At 43.1% G+C, this 23,618-nt stretch overlaps 1 protein-coding gene across 6 annotated transcripts in view; it reads left to right on the top strand.

Moving 5' to 3' along the window:
- The window catches only part of DAAM2 (dishevelled associated activator of morphogenesis 2), a 216,907-nt gene that overhangs the window by 19,031 nt on the left and 174,258 nt on the right, over window positions 1-23,618 (top strand). The window contains exon 1 of one of the 6 annotated variants that reach the window (XM_081000110.1): window positions 8,767-9,017. The exons of the other annotated variants lie outside the window; for them this stretch is intronic. The gene's annotated coding sequence lies outside the window, so the exon portion shown is untranslated. Of the gene's footprint in view, window positions 1-8,766; window positions 9,018-23,618 lie in introns of those variants that run through there. 6 annotated transcript variants of the gene reach the window in all.

Genomic DNA, 23,618 nt, shown 5'->3' on the forward strand with positions numbered 1-23,618 from the left:
CAGGGATTCTTTAGCTGTGATTCCTGATTTGCAGGGGCTGGACTAGATGACTCACTCAACCCTCCAATTCTGAAATTTTGATTCTATGAAAGGCAGGACTATATATTATCTCAGCTGCCTATATATATATATATATATATATATATATATATATATATATGAATTATAACTAACTAATAAACAAGTAATAGACATATTTCCTAAACATGTCTGCAGTTAACATTAACCACACAGGGACTGTTTGTAGGGGAAACTGACAAGTATGTGTTTGGGGTATTAGTCCTTCGGGTGCTAGCTAATTGTTCCCTGAAAATGTTTCCCTGAACTGTTTTTCCTAACACCAGCTTCTTCTAAAGGAGAAAAAATGTTTTGAAAAAGAAAAAGAAAAACAGAATGAAGGAAGGCAAATAAGTGGGAGAAGCCCCCTCTACTAGCCTGCCTATTTCCCCTTTGAAATGTTCTCAGTACTTTCAGAGGGGAGCCACAGGAACTCACATTTCCCTACTAACAGGTAGTTCTGCTCTCTCCCCCCCCCCCCAGCATTCCATGTTTTAAAAGCAGGCAAATTTGTTTACTTTAGACCTCTGTCAACTCCCTGGAAATCTTAACTGTAGAGGAATTCCTGTAAGTAAAGCCACATTGTGTGCTACACGCTAGCTAGGACCGTTTTCTCCACAATGGGAAGGCAGGTATTTTCCGGGAAAACCGGAGTGGGATACAAATGGTTTTGTAGCCAAAACAAAACAATGGGCTGTGAAGTACAAGGCATGAATCAGGGTTAGCAGCCCACAATCTGCTATATAAAGACTTTGGGCAACAAGATAATTTATAAGTAAAGGTAGCAGTGTTGGCCTATAGAGGGGTTTCCCATTCATGCCTTGTTGCATTTTGGAACTTTCATGGCACCTATCCAAAGCACATTTGAATGTCTGATACCTTCTCCCTCTCTTCGTCTCAAAAGTCAGTGTGGGAGAGAGAGAGAGAGCCAGTGTGGTGCAGTGATTTTAGTATTGGATTAAGACCAGAGTGTTGGTATTGGATACCAGAGTTCAATATCACCACTCGGCCATGAAGCTCAGTGAGTGATCCTGGGCCAGTCCCTGCTTCTTAGCCTAACCTACCTCACAGGGTTGTTGCGAGGATTAAATTGGGGCAGGGGGGGTGGGAGAAGCGTGAATGCTGCCTCAAGCTTCTTGGAGGGTCTTTGTCCCTGCCCTCTTTTCTACAGCTTTGCCACCTACCCTGATGAAGAGTTCTGCAGAACATGAAAGCTTGCACACTATGAGAAGACCCTTGTTGAATCAGGCCAATGGCCCACTTAGCCGAACATCCTGTTCTCACAGTGGTCACTCAGACACTTATGGGAAACCTGCAAGAGAGAGCTGAGTGTGGTCACAATCTCCCCATTTGTGATTTCCAGCAATTGGCAATCATAGGAAACCTGCCTTTGAGAGCTGAGGTGTAGAACACTGTGATTGACCTAATAAAAAAAATCCTTCCAGTAGCACCTTTAAGACCAACTAAGTTAGTTCTTGGTATGAGCTTTCGTGTGCAAGCACACTTCTTCAGATACACTAGAGGCATGTAGATATGTTTGTCGGTCAGTTGGTTTACGGTATAAGGTGGTGTCCATGCGCCCATCCTGTATTTTTATAGTAGTGTCCAAAAAATGTATTTCTTGCATAGATGGTCAACAGACCCTGGACACCTTTCACCAGAAATTTAATGATTTTCACCCCACAATCAACCTTACAATGAATCAATCTATGCAAGAAATACATTTTTTGGACACTACTATAAAAATACAGGATGGGCGCATGGACACCACCTTATACCGTAAACCAACTGACCGACAAACATATCTACATGCCTCTAGCTACCATCCCAAACATACCAAACAGTCCATTGTATATAGCCAGGCACTACGTTACAGCCGCATCTGTTCCAATTCTACAGACAGAGACTCTCACCTAAGAGATCTACAGCAAACCTTTTCAGAACTAAAATACCCAGCAGATGAAGTTAAACAACAGATCAACAGAGCCAGACTTATACCCAGAGAGAACTTGCTGCAAGACAGACCCAAAAAAGAAAATAACAGAACACCTCTAGTCATCACATACAGCTCCCAAGTTAAAACTGTACAACGCATCATCAGAGATCTACAACCTCTCCTGGACAATGACAGTTCTCTTTCTCAAGCTCTGGGAGGAAGACCTTTCATTGCCTACAGACAGCCACCCAATCTTAAACAACTCCTAACCCACAATAATACTACAACCAGACTTAACACGGACACTGGCACCAGAGCTTGCAATAAACCCAGATGCCAACTTTGCTGCCACATACACCCGGACAACACCATTACTGGCCCCAACAACATCACACATACCATCTCGGGACTATTCAATTGCTCATCATCTAACATTGTGTATGGCATCAAATGCCAACAGTGTCCTTCAGCTCTCTATATTGGACAAACAGGCCAAACCTTACGCCAAAGAATAAATGGACATAAATCTGACATCAAGAATCACAAAACAGAGAAACCAGTAGGAGAACACTTTAATCTCCCAGGACATTCTATACAAGATCTCAAAGTAGCTGTTTTACTACAAAGGAATTTCAGAAATAGACTGGAAAGAGAAGCTGCTGAATTGCAACTCATTACCAAACTTAAAACCATGGAGAAACCTGGTTTGAACAAAGACATTGGATTCTTATCCCATTATACATGACTAAGCCATTTCTCACCTTCTCACCCCTTGCCTTTTCCTGTAAGACCCATTATAGTCGTTAAGAGTCGTCAGCAGGCTCATCCCAGCTATCTGCCAATCTCCCATTCCCACCACCCTTCTGAGTAATACCCCTCCCCACCTTCTCACTATATAGAAGGATCTGGCAACTTCTGTTTCAGTGTATCTGAAGAAGTGTGCTTGCACACGAAAGCTCATACCAAGAACTAACTTAGTTGGTCTTAAAGGTGCTACTGGAAGGATTTTTTTTATTTTGACTATGGCAGACCAACACGGCTACCTATCTGTAACTGTGATTGACCTAATAATGGTATTATTTGGACGAAAAAATAAATCTGCCTCCCTCCCTCCTGGCTCCCACATTTAGGGTTTCACTCTCCTCCACACCTCCTCTTCCATTGGGCCTGTATAAATCCTTTTCATAGTGTGAAAAAATAATTTTAAAAAGAATCACGTTATGAACGTGTAATTTATTTACCTACATTACTGGGTACTCAAGATCACACACAAAGTGTATTTATGGCCCCAAAGGACAACGGTTCCTCCATCCTCATCAGCTTTTACTTTTGAGGTGGTTCCTTTCAGTCTTCCACTTCGGTTTCCGCTGTCAACTTCAGAAATGTGGAGAGTTGAGAGAAGAAACTCACTAAATGAAAACAGATCTACTGGAAATGAGCACAAACTGATTGGGAAAGAGGAAGCAGGACTGAGCCAGGATTGGAAGTGGAATTGCTCTCTGAATCCAGATTCCAGCAACGTTGTGCAGTGATATTTTTTCTTCTTCTGCAATGTTCTGTGGTGTTGGGGGGAATTCTAGAATATGGAACATCCTTTGAAACAAAATGGGGGGGGGGAGGCGGATGTCTGGTGTTTCTAAGTGGAGAACAAAGAAAGCAAAGAAACTGATCAGGTGTGATCAAGAGGTGGGAGCAAGCTAAGCACTTTAGAAAAGGGACATGATGTGCCTCCACATAGGATTTATGCCCACCCACTCCCATTTGTAGTGGTAGGGTTGGGTTTGAATGTGATTCAGATTCCTGCTCAGCCATGAAGCTCACTGGGTGGCCCTGGCAAATTGCAACCCTGCAGCACTATTATGAGGATAAGATGTGAGTTACTGTAAGCTGCTTTGAGCACTTGCTGGTAACACTGGCTATCAACTGAATCAGCTGATGGATCCCAGAAATCTGAGCACAAAGGTTGGCTCCAGATTCACTAAGTGCCTAACGTCCCATACAGTCAGTTCAAGTCCACCATCTTTGAAACAGTTTGTTCTTTGGATTGAAATTTGCAACTGCAGCTCATAACTGGGCATTGTAATGGAACTTTCTCTCAGGAAAAAAAACACATTTTATTTTGAAACGGATTGCTCTAATTAATTATGCCTACTTTGGTGCTATCCTGTCTGATTTTTTAAATAGAGATTTTAAAAGACGTTAATAGTATATTTTCAGCTCTTGATGAAGCATTTCTCAGTCATCCTGCCAGCACCTCCCGGACAATAGGGGATTATTGTCCCCATTTTGCAGATGAGGAAACTGAGACGAACAATAGTGACTCAACAGATTCACCAGGTGAACCAATGGCTGCTGTGGGACGTGATCCCAGGTCCCACAGTGAACATGCTGTGTACCAGCTGACAGTGTTTGCCAGGCGTAGCTCTCAAGTCAAATTTCTTTGACATCAGAAGTCACCCCATCACTTCAGAGCAGGGATGCAGCCGCAGTGTGTCAGATGTAAGAAACACTTATGCCTTGTAATAACAATGTGTTGGCTATTGCTCACAGTTCAGTTCCCCCATCCACACAACATGGTGCTTAAGCCCTTTGTCAGAGGGAGCAGGCAGCCTGCCACAGAAACTCCATCTACAATAGTTACCTTTGTCCTCAGTTTAACAATACTCAGATTCCTTTGTTTTGACAACTGATCTAACAAACAATTTAGACCAAAGGCTGATACAGAAGCTTTTGCAGAACACTTGGTGCAGAAAACAATTCCCTTTTATGGCATAATCTAGCTTTTGGAAATGTCCTGCTCTTGGGTTTTTGCACCCCTATTCTTCAAGCCAGACACATTTATATCCATCAGGTTCTTTGTGTGACCATTGCACTTCAAGGCACGCATGAGGGGATCGTTTCACTTCAAAGCATGAGTGAATATTTCTCTTTCTGAATCATGAAACCTGGCTTCCAAAGGAATCTTTGTAATGTTTTAAAAACTTGGTATTCTTTTGGACTGCAAAGGAACAGAACTATCACTAAATTATCTAAGAGACTATCATAGACTGCACATTTTCTTATCTTCAAGCTACACATACAGTACAATGTAGGAAGTACATTGTGGGTTGTTGTTATTTTTAAATAAAAGATCATTCCTTAATTCTCTTAATTCGCCCAGTGCTTTAGATATACGTAAGTGCTTATTTCCATGTACTGTCCTGAAACACAGAGTACAGTTAAGTATTTCCAAATTTGGACTTTGATAACTGTGGCTTTTTTGTCTGTAGCTAAGGTCACAGCCGCACCACACATTTAAGACATCCCTCAAAGAATCCTGGGAGCTGTAGTTTAGCCCTCAGAGAACTATACTTCCCAGAACCGTTAACAAACTTCCCTGATTCTTTGTTGGGGAAGCCATGTGCTTTAAATGTATGGCATGGATGTGATCTAAGTTTCTACATGTACCCAATATTGTCCTGATCAGCATTCAAGGGACTGAGCGTCAAAGTCCTACTCTTCCCATTCCAAATGGCAGCTGCCAAGCTCTATTGCCACAGAAGCCTTTCTCTCCATCTCTCTTCTGCCTCTAACACTAACAAATGTTGTGCCAAATGTTTTATTTATTTATTTTTGTAAACTGCTTAGAGGGTCTATTTACAAGCAAGGGGCATATCCACTTTATATAAATAAAATCATTGTAGACACGTCCTGGGAGCACCAGAATCAACGCCAAGTTACCATGGATGTTCAGAAGACTAGTAGAGTAGAGAAAACAGTGTTATATTGTGATTGGCCAGCATTGCCACTTATTTGGCCAATATGTACCTTTTCTGTGGTTAGTTGGGCATCTATTCTAGACCAGTGCCAGTCTGCCATCTGTTTCCTTTTGGTCTAGGGAGGCAATTTCTGCTGTTGGATGGGAAACACTCTTTTTTGTGCAAGAGTCAACAGAATATTGCCTGGTGGGTAGCAAGATGATATTTTCTCCTGTTTCTTCTGGGTGAGAGAGACTCTGAGAATGGCATCTTCCCCACAGCAGGAAGAGCAGGATTCCCACCCTTGCAGCTATTTGCCTGTTGGTGTTGCAGAAAGTGAGAAGGAAATTCTTTGGTCTCCTCTAGACTGTCAGTATTTTGCAAGAAGGATTCAATTACTTGCCGGAAATTAAATCGCTCTGTAGAAACAAATCCACTTAAAAACAAAGCAAGGTTGTTGTTGTTTTTTATTTTGTTTTTTTGCAACTAGGAAAGTGATGGGGAAATGCACTAAAAAGTGGAGAATAGATGATTGATTGATGGGGAGATGTGTAAACTCTGTGCAAGCAAATTGGGATGAATGCTCGTTGTCATATTACCTCCCTACAAGCAAAACTGGATGCACCCTACACCTTAAAAGCACATTCACAACTCTTTCTTTTTCTCAAGGAATTGTGGGCACTGTAGTTTGCTCCTCACAGAGTTACAATTCCTAGCAACCCTCAGCAAACTATAGTGCCCAGAATTCTTTGAGGGAAACAATGTGCTTCAAATGTGCTTTAAAGGTACAGGGTGTACACAACCATATTCAAACACCTGTGTAAGCATTGTGCAAAGAAATCAGGATGAATGCTCAACAAACAGGAGGCTTTCAATCTTTAACTGGGCTCAGCTTCCAGGGTGGAGGCATGCATCCATGTGTTGTTGAGTGGTTGTGGAGAATGAGCATTGAGGCCTTTCCCCTCCTGCAATGTCACAGAAAATAGTTGTAAGCTGAAGAGCAGGGAAGTATGGGATCTTCCAGTGGCCCTCTTTGGGCTTCTGGTTGTGCGAGAACCTTCTGGGATGAATTGTTTCCGTAGGATGGGAGAAGAAAAATCACAGCATCATAGAGTTGGAAGGGCTCCCATTTAGTCCAACCCCCTGCAATGCAGGAATCACAGCTATAGAATCCCTGACCATCCAACCTCTGTTTTGAAAACCTCCAATGAAGGAGCGTCCACCACCTTCTGTTCCATTCTCAAACAGCTCTGTCAGAAAGTTCTTCCTAATGTTTAGGTGGCATCTCCTTTCTTGCAATTTGATTAAAATTATTATTCATCAGTCACTTTCCCCCAAAAAATGAAACTCAAAGCAACTTACAAAAATGAACATCAGAAACAAATATAAAAAGACGCTAGAACTTCCTAAAATGCACAAATAATAGAAAAACAGATCTACACCACTAAAATTAAGATCCAAAGACGTGGGTGAAGAAGAATGTTCTTGCCTAAAAATGCTACTGATGGTGCCAGGCGAGTCTCCCTGGAGAGAGCTTATCATAAAGTTGAGGAAGCTGTCTTACACTAATTCAGACTGCTGGTCCATCTGTGCTGGGGGTGGCTAATCTGTGGCTCTCCAGATTTTGGACTCCAGCTTCTACCAGCCTCTGTCAGGATGGCCAATAGCCAGGAATGATGGATGTTGTTGTTGAGCAACATCCAGACAAATTCCCCATCCCTGATCTACAGAGACTGCTAGTGGCTTTCCAGAGTTTCTGGCAAGAAGCTTTCCCAGCACTGGAGATACTGGGGATTGAGTCTGGGAATCTTTTGCAGGGAAAGCATGCCTGTACCACTGAGCTCTGGCCCTGCCAACTCCACCATCGTCACATATTTTGGAAGCAAATTCCATACCTGAGCTGTGCTCTGTGTGAAAAAAGCATTTCTGTCTGTCTTGCCCTTAATCTCCATTTAGCATAATGGGTGTGAGATCTAGTATCGTGGGAGGGGGAGAAACTTCAAACTTGAGGATCACTTGATTGACAAGGGGACTATAAATCTGAAAACTAGTAAGCCAACCAAATAAATATAATATGAAGTAGGGCTGGAGCGGGGCATAGTCTTCTGATTCTTTCCTGTGCTTCTTGCTAATGAATTAGCAGCTTGACTGAGACAATCCTCAAAGCCCCATGGCTCCCTCTTCCAACATGACTTGAACTCAGGGCATACAGAATATTGTCAGTGGTCCATTGAGAGATCACAAACGTGCGATTTGCAAGGTTTTTTTTTATAAGAAGCAATAAAAATAAATAAAATAAAATAAAATAAAATAAATCCAATGCTAAAGTCACTTGCAGATGACCTGCTTATTGGACATTAATCTTGATTTGTTTGCACAAAGTTTATGGCAGGTGAGAGAGAGAGATAACGAACCTCTGGCTTGTGGGTCTCACTAGGCCTCACCATTTTGGCCCACAAGTTGCTTTCAGTCAAATCATGTCCACCTGCCCACATGTGATGTCATCTATGATGTCAGCTGTGGGGCAGTTAAAGGTGCCTGCTATGTCCCTTCCCCAGTGCTTCCTAAATCTATCAGTTGACCTATTGGTCTTTGGACACTTTATACAACATTCTGACCGGCTGCACAAAGTTTGTGGGGAGTTCATTCAACGCTGCTTATCAAACAATCATTTGGATTGGTTTTCTTGGGTCAGAGCCATTGATCTCCCAGACTACCCAGTGCTTTTCCGCATCACTTTCCTTACTGCGAAAAGATTCCCCCTACACACACACTCCCGACGTAGTTTTGTTGCACAAAAGTGCTAAGTCCGTTTTGAGTGCCCCACCTGCGCTGACCCCTGTATCCCAGCAGCAGAATAGCAGCAGATCGGGAGGGCGTCCCTCAGATTAAACACGCGCCGCCGCGTGAAGACAGGGCTCCCTTCCCGCGGCAGCGCCCGGGCGCTTCTTCCCCTGCGCGCCCCGTCGGGGCTGTGGCCCCTTTAAGAGCGCGTAGCGCAGGAGCGCCTAGCTGAGCTTGCGGCGCTCGTAAAGCGGCCGCTGGCTGGACGAGGAAGCGGCGCCTGCTCTTTAGGCGAAGGCGAAGACGCCGCTGCAGCGCCAGCAGCAGCAGCAGCAGCAGCAGCAGCCCGCAGGCTCCGCCGCCCCTTTCCCTTGCCTGGTGCACTTGGGCGTCCAGGGGGCTTGGCTGGCGGACGCGGGATGGCCGCGCCGAAGCCCTGAGCTCAGCCGTTTGCGGTGAAAGCCAAGTCTTGAGATGAAAACAAGCGCTGTTTGAGCTTCTGGGTAAGTCCAACCCAAGTGATCGTAGCTTTTTAGGGCGCTCTTTATTTTTAAAAACATTCTCCGCAGGCTACATTGATGGTCTCTCCTGAGCAGAGCAGCTGCAAAAACACAAGGGAGAGAGCCGAGATGGGAAAGGAGAGCCTCTCGAGCGTTTGCAGCCCTTTTCTAAAATCAAAATCCCCTTTCCCACGTTAGCTCTTGGGGCGAAGAAGGCAAGCCTGCCAGCCTGCTGGCAAAAAGCGGTGGGAGGACAGGCAGAAGTCGGTGAGAAGAAGCCTTTTTGTTTCTATTTTTGCACGGAATAGGGAGATTATTAACAGTGCAATGCTGTGCATGTCTATTCTGAACTCACTGGGTACATGCAACCTAAATATGACTTTCTTCCACGGGGTTTTCTTAAGGAGACTTGTCATTTATATTTTAGTGCAGAATTGCCCGTCGAGCATTTTTTCTTTCTGGAGGCGGCCGGAAATTGTATTGGGAAGAGGTCGATTTCTAAAATGAAAGCGAAGGGGGGTTGTTTTGAAGTGCCTGCAGATTTCTGAGTCGCAATCGTCGCCTGTAATCGGAAAGGGCAGAAGCGAAGGCGCTGGGCAGCGTCCCTGGGTACAGTTCCCGCGTGGGTCGGGTAGAGGGCGCTGCTGCGACGCCTGGCGATAATCCGCCGTAAAACAGCCGGGGAAGTTGGTAAAACTCAGTTAAGTGAATAATTCAGTGGTGATAAGCTGGTAGAAAGGGAGTGGTGATTCATCAGGGCAGCGAGCACCGCAGTGCAGCATCGGGGAAGCAAATCCATTCATGATTTTGAGTAGACGAGTAGAGTTAGTCACGTGACGTGTTTTAAGAATGAAGCTTTGGCCAATCGGAATTAAGAACATCGTATTAGGAATTCTTGACACACCTTCCTGAAGGTTCATTCCTTTGATGCCCATAGGTACTACGGAGGGATATGCAGAGCAGCTTAAAACTTTGTGTTCTGTTTTGTTGTTGGCAGTGCAGGAAGACATCTGGCTGGATCCTGGTTAAGGAACAGACTTGCGGATCTTCCCAAACATACATACATTGAAAGTAGCTGCACTAATTTATTGGGGTGGGGGATCCAAAAATAACACAAAATTAATAGTCATCTTTTTATTAGGACCAGCTAAATGTTTTAAAGTTATGAGTAATCTGTCAGGTCCCCCAAACTCTTCTTCTGTCTGAATGTTATGCAACAAAACAAAACAAAACAAAGGGGAGGAGGGGAGAGAACCCCCCCCCCAAAAAAATTATGGTGCTTTTTTGGGCCTGTTTTGGGGGTGGGTGTGTTAGCATCCAACCTTAAGAAGAGCTCAGAGGCAATTAAAAACACTTGCTTGTTACTTTGTGACATTTTACTTCTAGTAAAGGGATTGTTCTCCTGTTACTTTTTGGATGGTTCAATAAATGTTTCCTCAAAGGGTGTCGAGCTATGTATTCTGAACAGGAAGAGAAGCATGACAGAATGTGGTGTTGTCAGACATATGGTCCATTTAGCCTGGCTTTGTCAAACTGGATAGCAGTGGCTCTTGAGCTGATTTCTAATGCAGATGTGTGCGATTTCTTAACACACGGACGTGTGTTCTTGCCCCGTAACTGTGTACCAGCTATGGTCAAGTGCAGATGACAGTGAACTTGAAGGGAAAGTAACCTCACATTCATTTTCTTTGCTTTTTTGCTCATGTTGTAATGTTTCATGTCCTTGCTTTTCCTCACTTTTGCATTACGTATAGTAATGCTCATTATTTTGACCCTAGCTCTTAAAGATGTACTTACTTGTGCATCCCATTGAAGACTCAGACAAAATGAACCTTTGAGGTCTGTTCCTGTGGTGTTGATACTGTTGTTTTGCTGGCGGGACAGAAGGACAGCCTGAGTGACAGATTTTTTTTAAAAAAATACAAGGTCATCAGCAGTTGATTGTATCTTTAGGATATATCTGAGACTGGCTGAGCTAGGCCATTATAAATGTATTATCCCCCCCCCCTTTTGGGGGGCTAAACCCTGTAAATTTAAAGTTACAAAGCTGGGACACAATTTACTGATTTACTGCTGACAACATGAGCTGGTTGCGTCTAATTCTTGGAAAAGCTGATGAAAACATGTTATGAAATCTGCTCATTCAGATCCTTGACATTTACAATTCATTGAGATTCCCCACCCCCACCCTCAGCTCGCGCTTATGGGTCCTGACTGGTTTATTTATGTACATTAGAGTTGTGCGTGGGAAATTTAAGAAGATGCATGTGTTTTCAGACGTACCCAGTCTTCTTAGAGGTATATCAGGGTCATGTTTTTTCTTCATCTTTATTTCATACTTGTGTCTTAAAGACAGAGGAGGGAAAGTATTGTTGAAAATTGAGAGAGCAGTTTTGGAATCCTAAGAAGTTGATTAGGCTTGTAGGGGAGAGAAGCCTCGGTCCAGTATACCTGAAGGAGCGTCTCCACCTCCATCATTCTACCCGGACACTGAGGTCCAGCACCGAGGGCCTTCTGGCGGTTCCCTCACTGCGAGAAGCCAAGTTACAGGGAACCAGGCAGAGGGCCTTCTCGGTAGTGGCGCCCTCCCTGTGGAACGCCCTCCCACCAGATGTCAAAGAGAACAACAACTACCAGACTTTTAGAAGACATCTGAAGGCAGCCCTGTTTAGGGAAGCTTTTAATGTTTGATGTATCATAGTATTTTAATATTCTTTTGGAAGCCGCCCAGAGTGGCTGGGGAAACCCAGCCAGATGGGCGGGGTATAAATAATAAATTATTATTATTATTATTATTATTATATTCTCGCTTCTGTCAGGTTTTTCAATTGATCCATAGTGAATAACACTTTCCTCAAACTGGGATTCTTCTTGTATAGATTGGTTGTATTCACTCTGATATGGAAGCATCATTTTTGGGGGTCAAATTTTGTCATGTGGACCTGTAAAGGGGAAAAAAAGTGCAGATAGTTTTAGGTTCTAGGAGGGTATAACTACTGTGGCCAAGGAAGTGACAATACTATCCCTTCCTTTCTGATGGTCACCAAGTGTTCCTTCCAAGAATGAAGACGGCTTGGGCAGCTTTCAGTTGCATGGGAAATGTAGTTTGTATCACAGGGCATAACATTACTTCACCAAATATCTTATTGACTGGGGTGTGAAGCAAGACCTTTTCTGTAGTGGCACCCTGGTGATGGAATTCCTTTTCTCAAGGGGCCCAATCGACCCCTTTGCTATTTGGACAGGCTGTTAAGACATTCACCCCCCCAAAAAAAATGTTTCTGTCCTATTTTGCAAAGTATTGTTTTTGCTCTCACTTTATTTTCTTTTCGAGCGTACATTACCAATTGTTTCAGTTTATGCAGTGAGCCACAGAAAAAGGTTGGATAAAAATATTTGAAATCAATAAAATAGGGGATGAATATTCCCCAGATACCTGCTCCCCCACCCTCTTCTGCTGCATGGCAGGGTGGGTGGGAGCAATGAGCACCTATCAAATCCTGACTAGGGAGAAGGCTTGTATCTCCCTTAACAGCAATTCTGTTTTGGAGATCTATGGCTTTTATTGAGTACACCAGACTTTTTCAACCTGATGCCCTTCTGATATTTGGAACTGCAGTTCCCAACAGAAACTGTTGGGACTAGGTGGGGCTGCTGGGAGCTGTAGTGCAGAACATTTGGCAAGCCTTAGGTTGGCAAAGGCCAGGCTACACCAACCTCCTTTCAGGGACAACTGAAGGTGGTGTCAAAAGGGGGGGGGGGTACTTGTTTAGCATATTCACTAATATTTTTTAAAAAAATCAATGAATGAGCAAGTGCTGGAAAACCTTGCTTGAACTGTTTAGTGCAAACATGACACTGCTTTCTGTCTTGGATTGATTTAAAAAATATATGGAAGAAGATTGGAAGAAATTTAAAGACTACTTACAGAAATATTGTAAAATTAATGAATGTTAGAATGATGTTGGATTGAAGTTAAGTGGTTTCTAGCTGTAATGGTATAAAAGAATATGGAAAAATTGGATTTTCAATATGTAAAAACCTAATGCTATAATATATTAAGATTAAAGATCAGGATTAAAAAGGAGGGAAAGAAATTGCTGGACTAATAAATTGAACTGGAATACAAAAAAGGGAGGTATGAGGAGGTCCGGGAAACAAGTAAATGAAAGAGAAGTGATGAAAAGATTGAATTGTTTTTAATTTTTTTTTTTGTATTTTGTATTTTTCTTTTTTCTATTTTTCTCTTTTTTATTTATGTATCCTTCTTTTGAAACTTTAATAAATATCATTAAAAAAAATAAAAAATATATAATTTCTTGGCTTCTGACATTTTCCCCCCCTGGGTGGTGCACTGCATTTCTGTGGACACATGACCCCAAAGTCTCCGAAGCCTTTGAGTGAATTTGCCTCCTGCTGACCGTGGTCTTAGCAACCTGACTGCCCCTCTGCTGCAGGGTATCCACAACAACTTGTTTCTTGACAGGATGCCCTGCTAAAATGACCTACTTTTTGCACCCTGCCACCTGTTTTCTGCACTCGCATGCTGCTCATTCTGGTATGTGTGCATAATTGCAATCCGGTCCTTTTAAATGCTGTTTTATGCTTAGCAAGTGCAGTGACTGAAATCTTCTGTTCATGGAATGGCTCCGTTCCGGGCAGAGCAATAGAGAGGGAAGGGCAATAGCTCAGTGGCAGAGCATCAGTGTTGCATGCAGGAGGTCCCAGGTTCAGTCCTCAGCTTCTCCAGGTAGGGGTGGGAGAGAACCTGACCTGGAAATCATGGAGGGCTGCTGCCAGTCAGTGTAGACAATACTGTGCTAGATGGATCAGTGGTCTGACTCTGTATAAGGCAGCTTCCTTTGTTCCTATTCCAGCTCTTTTGTATTAGATTAGAGGATCCTGTATCTCCCCACCCTTCTTTTTTGCAATTTGCCTGTTGATACTACAATAACAAATACTTTAGTGCTTATTACTGTAGTAACAAATGCTATCCAGCTAGTACCCAGTAGTCTGTAAGGGCAGAGCAATAGAAAGTTCCTGCTGGATACTCCTGGTAAATACTTCTGAAGTACCATTTTAACAGGCAATTTTATATGCCACCCTACAGTACCATGACTCCCAGGGCAGCATATAATTTTACAAACGGAGACGTTAAAATCATAAAAACAAGACACCAGAAGAGTCACGGAAGCAAAACCACTAAAACCCAGCATGTCTAAAACCAGCTATAAAGCACATTTGAATGTCTGGTCATATTTCTTTGCCTGGTGCTGTGAAAGGACATATTTGAGGTGCTGGGACTGGAAAGGCCCTCATTTCTCATGGTCACCACTTGCCTCATTTTGGAGGGTGAAGGGATGTGGCGGAGGCTTTGAATTTACAGAGTTTATTTAAACCATTTTTACCCTGCTCCTTCAGTCAAAAGATTTCTCAGGGTGACTTACGGTAAATAAAATCAATATACGGTGTGTGTGTGTGTGTGTGTGTGTGTGTGTTGGAATTCCTGTCTGCAGGTTTATAATCTATATGGTCCAACGCAAAAGGCGGGGGAAGGAATGAGGTGAGAAGAGGAAAACAAGCCGACTTGGGTATTAGGTCTTAAAGTCACATAGTACTTCTAACAGGGATGGGGAACGTTTTTCAGCCAGAGGACACCTTCCAAAGGCTACATACAAGTAGTGGGCAGTGACAGAGGTGCCAGGAGGGTGGAAGATGTGACTTTTAACTTTTGTTCTGTAGGCTACAGCCTCTTGTGGGAGAATTCTGTCTGTTTTGCATTGCTTGCATTTGACACTGGCGTTCGCAAAAATGCTCCCTTCATGCTTGTACATCTCATGTGACCACAGCTGAACTCCTTTAATAATACTTCATTTTCATAGGATGGTTTAGACGATGCTCTGAACTCTTCTACTGGGAAGACCACCCTCTTCCTTGAAGTGTGTGTCTGCTGGTCAGTTAAAGCCAAAATGGCACATTTAGCGGTATAATAATGTGCTCTGGGACTTTAGAGTGTATGTGAGGGATTACATATTTAAACTAGCTCTAGGGCTTCTTTCACCCAAGGGCCACCTTCCATCATGAACAACCTTCTGGGGCTCTCTGTGAGTGGTGTTTGTATCCATGGGCAAAAGAGGGCGGAGCAATGGATGCGACTGCATCTTTGTATAGTAGGCTACAAAGGCAGACAGCCACCCACACCTACACATGCCCTTGCATTAAGTCACAGTTCAAGAAAAAATTCCAGCCAGGCAACAGCACTCAAAAAGGCTATGGAAGAGGGATAGTGAGGGGTATGGCCAAGTGAGAGAGGTGTGGCCTGAGAGAGTTTCAAGGGCCAGATAAAGAAGCTTTGAGGGCCACATTTGACTTCTGGGCCTGGGTTTCTCAGCCCTTCTGTAAATACTCCCCAGAAGCCAAAATCCCTTGCTCATGGAAAGCGGACAAGTCAGTGAGAAGTGTTCTGCAGAGATCATACCAGGATGGAGAAGATCAGCATCTATATTCTAGCATGCCACTTTGCTGTTTGGAAGAAGAGGAGGAGTTTGGATTTGATATCCCGCTTTATCACAACCCTGAGTCTCAAAGCGGCTAACAATCTCCTTTCCCCTCCTCCCCCACAACAAACACTCTGTGAGGTGAGTGGGGCTGAGAGACTTCAGAGAAGTGTGACTAGCCCAAGGTCACCCAGCAGCTGCATGTGGAGGAGCGGGGAAGCGAACCCGGTTCACCAGATTACGAATCTACTGCCCTTAACCACTACACCACACAGGCTCTAGTGTCTAGACACTAGCTCAGGATCTAGAAGTATATTTTGTTCCCCAGCTGGTTTCAGCGGCCCTCAATAAGTTGCTGGTGAGTTCTCTTAATTTCTTAAATATCTGTTTCTTCTTCAGGCTTCCCCCCTTACTTCTTGGAACCGACTGTGTTAAGATCCTTGAGCCAGATGGTTGTTTCTAAAATAGCTTGGCATAGTCTTGAAACAGGTTTTATTTGCTGTGTCTGTTTTTATAGGATTGGCTCAACAGCCTTAATCTTTTGCTCAAAGAATATTTTAAGAATGCAAATGGGAGTTTGCATTGCCAGGGTTTTTAACTGTTTCCTTAAAAAAACAAAAACCCCGCACTCCAAACACAACAAAGTGTTACAAATGACCATAATTTATTTATTTAGTTCTGCTGACGAAAAGATTGAAGATTGGTCTGCTTCTTTTACACATTTAGCTAACAAACCATCTTAGTGATAAATGTGAAGGTTGGTGATGTGTCTCCTGCAGTTCCACAATCCAGCATCCACCTCCGTTCTCACGGTATATGTCTCAGTATCTTCCCAAGTCCCCAAATGAATGAGACTTGCAGCATGCGAGACGTTTTTAAAAGCCATATATTTGTATGGTGGCAGTGCAGCTGCTGTGAACTGGTAATGGGTCCCAAGCCACTCATTGAAGGCCAGTGATCTGACTGACCCTGAGGATGGCGTTCATATCCTGAGCATGGCCCAATTAAAAACAACAACAACAAACTTGCTCTTGACAAGTGCAGGCCAGGTCTGTTCCAGAGGAAATGTGAGATTCCCCCACCACTGTCATCTTACCCAACCCTACTCATCCTTCTAGGATTCTGGTACTCCATCGAGAGCAGCTCTATTCATGAACTTCAAAAAGATCCGAACTTCTTTGGCCGCTCATTAGCAGGAGCGGTTTTGACATTATTTTTTTTTAGCTCAGACATACCTTCCTATCTTGATGGCCTGCATATTATTATTTAAGGTGGCTCTAGCAGAACTGCTGACTTGTAAAGAGGAGCTTATAGGAAATGAAATGGATGCCAGAGCCATTCTTCTTGAACACATCGTTTCCCCACTTCCTGGCCTTTCCCTCCAGGGTCTCGTATTTGGTCTTTGGCAGGTTTGAGATGTGTAGGTGGTTGAAAGGTTGTCCAATCGCAGGATGATCTTGCCTGCTATAATTGCTGGTGCCTAATGCAATATCCATGCAGAGGAAGGTGGGCTAAGGACAGGCTGGAAGAAACCACCTCTGGCTTTTATGGTTTTGTCTCATTGGTGTTGTTTGCATGGCTTTAACGTGGCATTTTGTGGCTTCACAAATATACAATGTGGGTGCCATGTAGCAAAATTTGGCGGGGCGTGTTGAAGACGTCTGCAGCTCTGTGGCCAGTAATGTTACCTAGATTTGGCTACTATGCAGTGCGATTGTATGGCTGTGTTTATTTTGAAATCTGCTGAAATAACTGTAACTTCAGCTCTTGGAGCAGAATTTTTCCAGCAGTTGATGAAGCTGGAGGGCTCCCCAAATGGAAATGCTCTTGTGTTATCATTTTCAGTTAATTAAGAAAATAAACGGCTGAATCCTGATAGAGGTAGTTTTACAAATTCTGTGTATATTGCTTCAACTCTGTGCTGGCTGCCCTTTCCTTTGAGAGAATCGGTTGCCAGAGTCCTGAAGCAGAACTGAGGGAGAGAGAGAGAGAGAGAGAGAGAGAGAGAGAGAAATACTGTAACTCATTTCTCTTCTAGGTTTATTAAGCGTGTGTTTGACTAAAGCTTTAAAAAGTGCCCAGAGAGCATGAACTGGAAACTCTTAGCCTCTGAGTGAGTTTTTGATGGAAACATTTTAAAGGATCAATTTTATCTGCTGGTACGGAAGCAAAACATTTTTGTAGCAACCCGATAATGCCAGTAAAATGACTTTGGACTGGATTGGCTGTGCCAAATTTTCGTTACAAGTAGAAAATGATACAGTTCCCTCTGTAAAGGAAAGGCAAATAAGAAATGGGATCAGGGCATTTTTCTTGGTACTCAAACGTCACATCCATTTTAAAAAATGTATCTTTTGTGCTCAGTTTATCTGAAGCTGCCACCACCTTAAAAGGTTTTAGATGCATAATTGCTAATGAATTAAAATCCTAACTTGTTCCTGTTAGTATGTATTGGAAAGGTGGGAAAAATCTCTTGCTACTGATTATTCTGATTTGAAGTGGTGCTGTTCCTTATCTACATTGAACACACTCTGTCTCCAATTAACTGAACATACTTTTTAGTATGATGTTCTTTTAGGGAAGCTTCCCAAGTGCGCTTAAGATGTGTGCCAGCACTGGATTTTTGGTCCTAATATATCCTATCCCGTGGATGCCAGCCAATGCATAATTTCAAGCCAGCAACTATCTCCATGATTGTGTTTGTATTTCCTCCAGTGGCCGCAAATTCAGAGGTGTCTGCCAGGTTGCTGCGACCTATGACTTGGTGGTTTACACTGATTTTTATCCATAAGGTACCCTGCCCTCCTGCCCCGGCCATTTGGAGCATTTACCATTGCAAAAGGCAGACAAAAAATGGTGACAGAACCTTCTTTTCCTCTTAAATCTCTACATTTTTGCACCTGTTTCATTTATAAACGAAGTTGTGAGACTCAGCAAATGGTCTTATCACTCCCATAATATTGTTTGACGCTGGCTGGACAAATAAGGCTGTGGCTAAAAATATGTTTGTGCAGTATTGGAGAGAAATTCGAAGCAATGCCCAGGTGATCCCTTGTTTCAGCACAAGCATCTCTGCTTGCCTGATCAAACAATATCCCCACTCCTCCCCCTGTACTCTTCTGGGGGTTCTCCTGACTCTCCCCTTCAGATCCAATGAGGGTGGGAACAGAAGGGACACAAAGGGGAGGAGATAGGGTTAAAGACACCATGCACTAGCAGAAGCACATGTGCAGCTGAATAGCTGTTGATCTGACCCTTTTCATTGACACATAGGGATGTGATGGTGCATGGAACAGTGTTTTTTAGGACCACGGACAAATGATACATGTGGAAATTCACTGTACAGATGTGGTTCACTGACCATATTCATGGAATAAAATTGTTTTCCAGTAGCACCTTAGAGACCAACTAAGTTGGTTCTGGGTATAAACTTTCATGTGCACACACACTTCTTCACATACAGTAAGCTTATACCCAGAACCAACTTAGTTGGTCTCTAAGGTGCTACTGAACAATTTTAAATTTTTATTTATTTCTTTCGACTGCAACAGACCAACACTGCTGCCTACCTGAATCCATATTCATGGAAGACAATCTTGCTCGGCTACGAGCGATTGCCAAAGAGAAGAAACCGAGCCCTTATCTGGGAATGCTGAGAATTGTGATTTGTTGTGCTGCAGCGTGATCTGGGGTAGATCTTCAGGTCAGCGTCGCTGGCTCTCTCAATCCCTTGCTGATTATTGTGGAGATGTTGTGTGATGTGGTACGGATCACAATCATGTGTTTGAGATCAGGGTGGACATGGGACTTAGATATTATGCACCGTATACAGTTTTGTGTTTTCATGTGTGTGTGTTTAAAAGATAGCAACACACATTCCACCCCCCTCATTGTGTTTGATTCATTTCAGCACACTGGGATTTCTCTGAACCATGCTTTATTATTTATTTATTTATGAATTTAGATACTGCTTAATGCCAGAATAGGCCTCTGAGCAATTTACAAGTGTAAAATCCAATTACACAGACATTAAAAGCGAAGCATCCACCATTAGAATATGCAATAAAACAATCTCAATAAAATAATGCAATAATTAAAATAGGGAAATCTTGGTAAGAGATTTAGGAAATGCCTGTATGAAACAGGTGTGTCCTCAAAAGCCTCCGGAATGCCAATACTGATGGAGGTCTGTCATATTTCCGTGGGGAGTATGTTCCGTAACATGGGTACCACCAATGGAAAGGTCTGTGTCAGTGCTGCCACAAGCTGATAAAATGGTACCTCGGGTTACAAACACTTCGGGTTACAAACACTTCAGGTTACAAACTGCTCTAACCCGGAAGTAGTACCTCGGGTTGAGAACTTTGCCCCAGGATGAGAACGGAAATTGCACGCTGGTGGCATGGTGGCAGCAGGAGGCCCCATTAGTGAAAATGTGCCTCAGGTTAAGAACGGTTTCGGGTTAAGAATGGACCTCCAGAACAAATTAAGTTCGTAACCCGAGGTAAGCCACAGCACAATTAACTGGATTCTGTTTCTTAATCTGAATGCCTTTACAGAATTGCATAGTTTAAAAATTCCCAGAAGTGTGTTGGTAGGTGAGCGCTTCTAATAATTCTTCAGGGGGTAATGTAAAACTTTTTGGAGGCTCATAGATCTATGTTTGATGTTTTTCTAGTGATTCTTCCCGTAACACCAAGAAAGAACTTGCAGTCAAACCTAAGTAAGGAACCCTTTGCAATTTTAATTTCTTGAGTGGGAATGTGTCTAGCGAGGGTCTGAACGAATGACATCTCAATTGATTTCTTTTTGTGGATAGGAGTTACTCAGTAGTCTACCGACTGCCTTGTTTTTCTCAGCAGGCAGAGAAAAGCTTTGCCCAGAGTACTGCCAAGAATAGAAGTGCCTTCATTTAAAAGTGAATATGGCTGCCATGGGGGAAGAAAATTGCACAGTTTCTTTTCTTGGAGCTGGGAAATATGTAACTCTTTACAGTTTGTTTCTGTCTCATTGAGAGCTGATCAGATACGACACTTTTTCACCCTCTCGAAAGGCAAGAAAGTGAAGACAGATTCCTAGAGGATAAGGCTTATTGATGGCTACTAACCACAGTGGCTATGTTCTATCTCCTCTGTCAGAAGCAATAAGCCTCTTACTACCACTTGCTGAGAACCAGAAGTGGGGAAAGCACTGTTGCACTCATGCCCTGCTTGCAGGCTTTCTATAGGCATCTGGTGGGTCATCCTGGTGACAGCAGAATGTTGGACTAGAGGGGTCTTTAGCCTGATCCAATGTGGTTCTTCTTACATTCTTATAAGGGGATTAGAAGAAATGTCTCTGCTTGAAGTTGGGAAGGGAAAGGTATGTCAAGCCGATTGAGCTGTGAGTTTCATGCCAAGAGGCCAGGGGTGACTTCCCAGTTCTGGGGAACTTACTTGTTTTCTGCTGGCATCTGTCCTGCCAAATGCTATAGGTTTTAGAGAAAATATGGTAACAGTTTGTTATGCTTGGAGGTTTTGTACAGTATATATCTTTTTGCTATATCCTCCACCAGTGAGATGCTTTTGAATTATGGTGCTGAAGGAGACTCTTGAGAGTCCTATGGACTGCAAGAAGAACAAACCTATCCATTCTTAAGGAAATCAGCCCTGAGTGCTCACTGGAAGGACAGATCCTGAAGCTGAGACTCCAGTACTTTGGCCACCTCATGAGAAGAGAAGACTCCTAGAAAAGACCCCGATGTTGGGAAAGATGGAGGGCACAAGGAGAAGGGGACGACAGAGGATGAGATGATTGGACAGTGTTCTCAAAGCTACCAACATGAGTTTGACCAAACTGTGGGAGGCAGTGGAAGACAGGAGTGCCTGGCGTGCTCTGGTCCATGGGGTCACGAAGAGTCGGACACGACTAAACGACTAAACAACAACAACAACCACCACCAGTGAGATCGCGAAAGATGCAAGGGATACTCACCTTTGCAGCTGAGGCCGGATGAATGGTTCTGAATCCTTTTTGGAGTTTTCCCTTTGGCCCTGCAGCCTGAACTGTGCTGTCTCAGAGTCAAAAGCTGTCTATGGAGGGAATGTGGGATTTCGTACAAGGGTCAGGATCCAGGCAAAAGCAAGTCATGGCTTTTCTGGTATCTAGCATCCTAACTGCCAGTAAGGGCTGTAATATATCAAATATGACTGGACCAAATTATGCTCACTGCCCAATATTTTCTATTTCTTATTGATCTTTAGAAATGCTGTCTGTCCTCTGGATGAATAGGCAACAAATGTATTTCAGGTACGAGGATGAATTTACCTCAGGTAAATCCCATGCAAAGCTTTCAAATTCTCTAGAAATCTCCGAAAACACAAACCATTCAGAAGGAAGGGAACAGCCTGTTAAACTAGTCAGAGGCGGATGAACTTCTGTGCATTCTCCTTCCTCTGTTTAATTTATATCTTTATTCCCATGTAGCTTTTGGCCTTTTGCCTTTTTTAAGGCTCAGGGCTTTCTGTGCTTCATGCTCTGAAACTGAAGGAGTAGGGTAAACTTGAACGCCAAAAAATTTAGTGAAGCTCTTCCCACCCCCAGCCCTGCTCCACCCTTTAAGCCTGACTTTGCCTGATATGATCCCTCCTTTCATTAAATTATGTGCTCACTCAGATCTGATTCTGCCAGAAGTAAAACAAAATGTCTTAATAGAATCCCAGGCAAGTGGAAACCTTTTGCCCCATAATTTCTGTCCCATTGGGTAATACAGCATACAACAAAAGCTTGTAGGAGGAAGTTCTGTTTCTCAGTGGATTTGGATGAAGTTCAGCAAGGCTCACATTGAATCAAGCGGGGGTCAGCTCTAGAGCCCAGAGTTTGCAAACATGCTCCAAAATCTGAAAACATGTTGAAGGAATGGCAGTGACATCTTGCATGAACTACAAATTTATTTTGCTCTTCAGAGCAGCTACCAGCTGGGTATGTTCTTATGATGTGAACATAGTCATGGACAAATACAGTGGTACCTCAGGTTATAAATGCTTTGGGTTACAGACACTTCGGGTTACAAACTCCATTAACCCAGAAGTAGTACCTCGGGTTGCGAACTTTGCCCCAGGATGAGAACGAAAATCGCTTGGCGTGGCGGCAGCGGGAGGCCCCGTTAGCAAAAGTGCGACTCAGGTTAAGAATGGTTTTGGGTTAAAAATGGACCTCCGGAACAAATTAAGTTCATAACCCAAGGTACCACTGTATGTCAATTTCAGTTACTCCAAGTTTCTCATTTTTCCAATCTTAATCTCTGTTCTTCACATTTCTACATCAGTTTGCATTAAAAAAAAGGTTCTCAAATTCATTTGCTTTAGTGAGGATTTCTCCTAACATGCATATTTTAGTGTTCAATTTTGCCCAGTGTATGCATATTTGCAACCATTTCCCCCTTTTATATCATGCATTTTTATGTATACTTTTCCTAATATGTGCATTTTGGTATACATTTCTGGGTTGGTGAAGTGCATTGGAAAATTAGGAGAAGGGTAATTTCGAAGGATAGTATTGTTTGGGTTCACATGTTACTGGGAAATGTGTTAGAATGGTAGGCTTATATTAAAATGTGAACCAAACAGATTTCCTCAATCCCTAGTTATGGCCAACTGTCAGGAGATCTGCATCTCAGTGGAAGGGAAGCAAGGTTTTTCTTCTTTTTAGCCATGTCCTGAGGTTTAACACACACTTCTTTCTTTCTTATATTGCATTAATTCTGCGATTCAGACCATTATTTTCTCCCAAAGTGTGTAAAATCATTAAAAATAAATAAATAGAAACAGGCTCTCCATCAGGCTTATGCAGACAAGCTAAGAAGACACAGCACACGAGGAAAGGAAGAGTGGAGGCAAAGGGTTGAGGAAGAAGGTCAGTTCTTCATGGCCACAACGAAGCAGCGTACACAGTCTACAAGCATTTATATTTAGTCCAGGCCAGGTTGACTTTCTCTTGCTGATGGCCTTGCTTGAAGAGTGCTTGGTGACTCTTGTTCCATTGGCTAATGGTTGGGGCTAGCATATATCCTTTCCCTTAGTCTGGCAACCACAGGGCTGAATTCTACCAACAGCAAATGTTCCAGTCT

The sequence above is a fragment of the Podarcis pityusensis genome (assembly GCF_964106645.2).
Source record: "Podarcis pityusensis genome assembly, chromosome: 3".
NCBI classification, from domain to species: Eukaryota; Metazoa; Chordata; class Lepidosauria; order Squamata; family Lacertidae; genus Podarcis; species Podarcis pityusensis.